Source organism: Manis javanica, chromosome X (genome assembly GCF_040802235.1).
Source record: "Manis javanica isolate MJ-LG chromosome X, MJ_LKY, whole genome shotgun sequence".
NCBI classification, from domain to species: domain Eukaryota; kingdom Metazoa; phylum Chordata; class Mammalia; order Pholidota; family Manidae; genus Manis; species Manis javanica.
Genome location: NC_133174.1, coordinates 51,841,562 through 51,846,147, shown reverse-complemented (window position 1 = coordinate 51,846,147; position 4,586 = coordinate 51,841,562). Strand labels below are relative to the sequence as shown.

Here is a 4,586-nt window from a genome sequence, read left to right as displayed (position 1 = left end):
CCACGTGTTTGTGGGATTTTTCATTTTCTTTGTGTAATTTATTTCTAGTTTCATACCTTTGTGATCTGAGAAGCTGGTTGGTACACTTTCCATCTTTTTTTAGTTTACTGAGGTTCTTTTTGTGGCCTAGTATATGATCTATTCTTGGAAATGTTCCATGTGCACTTGAGAAGAATGTGTACCCTGTTGCTTTTGGATGGAGTGTTCTGTAGATGTCCATTAGGTCCATCTGTTCTAATAGGTTGTTTAGTGCCTCTGTCTCTTTACTTATTTTCTGTCTGGTTGATCTGTCCTTTGGAGTGAGTGGTGTGTTGAAGTCTCCTAAAATGAATGCATTGCATTCTATTTCCCCCTTTAATTTTGTTAGTATTTGTTTCACATATGTAGGGGATCCTGTGTTGGGTGCATAGATATTTATAGCAGTTATATCCTCTTGTTGGACTGACCCCTTTATCATTATGTAATGTCCTTCTTTATCTCTTGTTACTTTCTTTGTTTTGAAGTCTATTTTGCTTGAGGTTGGTGGTTGTAGGGGAGCACAGCTGGTGCCTGGGGTGAGGAAAGATCTGTTTCCTGCTTCCTGTCTGTGGTGCCTGTCTCTGGTGTCAGAGCCAGTGGGCCAAGCACACAGGTGTAAGCCTCCTTGCTTTGCATCTGTAGCTGTTGTAGGCAGGGCCTCCCTCTGGCTGGCCTGATGCCAGCACAGTGACTGCAGGCTTGTGAACTGGTGCCGGCAGACTAGGAGGAAGGCCCCTCGGAACTGAGTAGGCAGCCAGGGGGATGGGGCACCTGAAGCTCCTCAAAGTTCCCAACTAGTTGGGCAGAGCATGCCCAGACAACCTTGTCCAGTTCTCCCCTCCCCTGTGCAGCAAGCTCCATGCAAACCCTGCTCTTTCAGCAGCCCTCTTCCTTCTAGGAAGTCTCTCAGACTGCCCGCCTTTCCCTTCCTCCAGAGTGGCTGGGTGTGGATCCCCTCCTCCACAAATGGCCAGAATCTGTCACTCAAGGGCTCCACTTGTCTGAGCTCCCCAATGTCCAGAGCCCCACACAGTGTAGGTGTCTGCTCCCAAAGCAGACCTCCAGAGCTGGGTGTTCAGCGGTCCCAGTCTACCACCCCCTCCCCCACTCCATTTCTCTTCCTTCTTTCTGCCAGTGAGCTGGGGTGGGGGAGGACTTGGGTCCTGCCTGATTAAGGCTTCTGTATGTTACCGTGTTTCATGAAGTCTCTGTGCAGTCTGGTTCAGACTTCTTTCTTGTTGTTTTACAGTTAGTTGTATCAATTAACCACATTTTCATACTATCTGTGGTTTTGGGATGAATTCTCTGTCTCACTTCTCATGCCACTATCTTGAATGTCCTCTTGTGGAGTATTTTTGCATGTATGTTCATCAGGGATATTGGTCTTTAATTTTGTTTTCTTGTGGGGTCTTTGCCTGGTTTGGGTATTAGAGTGATACTGGCTTCATAGAATGAATTTGGAAATATTCCCTCCTCTTCTATTTTTTGTAAAACTTTAAGGAGAGGCATAGGGGTTGGCGCTGGCCCAGGGTCGGGTGTCATGGGCCGCCACTGAGTGTGCCCAGCCTGCCCTCTCCACAGCACCTGGCCAGCTGCGCCGCCGCAGCCCATGGGGAGAGTTAGCCAGGCGGGCCAGCATTAAATTGAAAAAATGTCCCTGTATGATGATCTGGGAGTGGAGACCAGTGACTCAAAAACAGAAGGCTGGTCCAAAAACTTCAAACTTCTGCAGTCTCAGCTTCAGGTGAAGAAGGTGGCTCTCACTCAAGCCAAGAGCCAGAGGACAAAACAGAGTTCAGTCCTTGTCCCAGTAATTGACCTAAAGCGGGGAGGCTCCTCGGATGAGCGGCAGATTGTGGACACCCCACCGCACGTGGCAGTGGGCCTGAAGGATCCTGTTCCCAGTGGGTTTTCTGCAGGAAAAGTTTTGATTCCCTTAGCTGATGAATATGATCCTATGTTTCTCAATGACTATGAGAAAGTGGTGAAGCGCCAGAGAGAGGAACGATAGAGACAGCAGGAGCTGGAAAGGCAAAAAGAAATAGAAGAGAGAGAAAAGAGGCGTAAAGACAGACATGAAGCTAGTGGGTTTTCAAGGCGACCAGACCCAGATTCTGATGAAGACGAAGATTATGAGTGAGAGAGGAGGAAAAGAAGTATGGGTGGAGCCGCCATCGTGCCACCCACTTCTCTCGTTGAGAAAGACAAAGAGTTACCCCGAGATTTTCCTTACGAAGAGGACTCAAGAACTCGCTCACAGTGTTCCAAAGCTGCCATCCCTCCCCCAGTGTATGAAGAACAGGACAGACCCAGATCTCTCACTGGACCTGGCAACTCTTTCCTTGCCAACATGGGTGGCACAGTAGCACATAAAATCACACAGAAGTATGGCTTCTGGGAAGGCCAGGGTCTTGGGAAGCATGAGCAAGGACTGAGCACAGCATTGTCAGTGGAGAAGACAAGCAAACGAGGAGGCAAGATCATTGTGGGAGATTCCACAGAGAAAGATGCATCCAAAAAGTCAGATTCAAATCCATTAACTGAAATTCTTAAGTGTCCTACTAAGGTGGCCCTACTAAGGAACATGGTTGGTGCAGGAGAAGTAGATGAAGACTTGGAAGTTGAAACCAAGGAAGAATGTGAAAAATATGGCAAAGTTGGGAAATGTGTGATATTTGAAATTCCTGGTACCCCTGATGATGAAGCAGTACGAATATTTCTAGAGTTTGAGAGGGTTGAATCAGCAATTAAAGCTGTTGTTGACCTGAATGGGAGGTATTTTGGTAGACAGGTGGTAAAAGCATGTTTCTGCAATTTGGATAAATTCAGGGTCTTGGATTTGGCAGAACAAGTTTGATTTTAAGAACTAGAGTATGAGTCATCTCCAGTGACCCTTAAATGAGCTGAAAGCTGAGCAGAGAAGAAAATGGCAGCAGCCAGCCTCCATGGCTCTTGGGTACAAAGACTCTTGGAAGGACTTCTAAGATAAATGTTGATTGATCCCTTTTTTATTTTGTGGTTTTTTAATATAGTATAAAAATCCTTTAAAAAATCAAAACCAACAATCTGTGTGCCTCTCTGGGTGTTTCTCTTTTTTATTACATTTTTTGCTAGGATTTCATGGTAATTCTCAAGTGCTTCAGTGATCCAGCATTTCTTGCACTAAAAAATCTAAAGTTTTGGGATTTGGGGTTGTATTGTTATCCTTTTCTTTTCTTTCTTTCTTTTTTGATTCATTTTAATAAAACCTGCAAGTTACTAAAAAAAAACTTTAAGGAGAATGGGTATTATATCTTCTCTAAATGTCTGATAAAATTCAGTGGTGAATCCATCTGGACAAGCTGTTTTGTTCTTGGATGGTTTTTTGATTACCGATTCAATTTCATTGCAGTCATTGATCTGTTTAGATTTTCTGTTTCTTCCTTGGTTAGTATTGGAAGGTTGTATTTTTCTAGAAAGTTGTCCATTTCTTCTAGATTACTCAGCTTGTTAGCATATAGATTTTCATCGTATTCTCTAATAGTTCTTTGTATTTCTGTGGTATCCCTCATGATTTTTCCTTTCTCATTCTGATTCAGTTGATGTGTGTAGATTCTCTTTTTCTCTCAGTAAGTCTACCTAGGGGTTCATCTATTTTGTTTATTTTCTCAAAGAACCAGCTCTTGGTTTCATTGATTTTTTTCTATTGTTTTATTCTCAATTTTATTTCTTTATTCTCTACTCTTTATTATGTCCCTCCTTCTGCTGACTTTGGGCCTTATCTGTTCTTCTTTTTCCAGTTTCAATAGCTGTGACTTTAGACTATTCATTTGAGTTTATTCTTTCTTCTTTAAATAGGCCTGGATTGCCATATACTTTCAAAAATGCCTTTGCTGCATCCCACTGAAGTTGGGGCATTGTGCCGTTGTTGTCATTTGTCTCCATATACTGCTTGATCTTTGTTTTTATTTGGTCATTGATCCATTGATTATTTAGGAGCCTGATGTTAAGCCCCCATGTGTTTGTGAGCCTTTTCATTTTCTTTGTACAACTAATTTCTAGTTTTATACCTTTGTGATCTGAGAAGTTGGTTGGTAGAATTTCAGTCTTTTTAAATTTACTGAGGCTCTTTTTGTGGCCCAGTATGTGGTCTATTCTGGAAAATGTTCCATGTGCACTTGAGAAGAATGTCTATCCTGCTGCTGTTGGGTGTAGAGTTCTGTGGATGTCTGTTAGGTCCATATGTTCTAGTGTGTTGTTCAGTACCTCTATGTCCTTTCTTATTTTCTGTCTGCTTGATCTGTCCTTTGGAGGGAGAGGTGTGTTGAAGTCTCCTAAAATGAATGCATTGCATTCTATTTCCTCCTTTATTTCTGTTAGTATTTGTTTCATATATATCAGTGCTCCTGTGTTGTGTGTGTGGATATTTATAATGGTTACATTCTCTTGCTGGACTAACCTCTTTATCATTACGTAATGTCCTTCTTTATCTCTTGTTACTTTCTTTGTTTTGAAGTCTATTTTGTCTGATCCAAGCAGTGCAACACCTGTTTTTTCTCTGTATTTTTTACATGAAATGTCTTTTTCCA

The 4,586-nt window shown here is 42.6% G+C and overlaps 1 pseudogene; it reads left to right on the top strand.

The window, feature by feature from the left end:
* The first annotated feature begins 1,620 nt into the window (after window positions 1–1,620).
* LOC108396234 (splicing factor 45 pseudogene) lies at window positions 1,621–3,077 on the top strand (annotated as a pseudogene).
* Window positions 3,078–4,586: the final 1,509 nt, after the last annotated feature.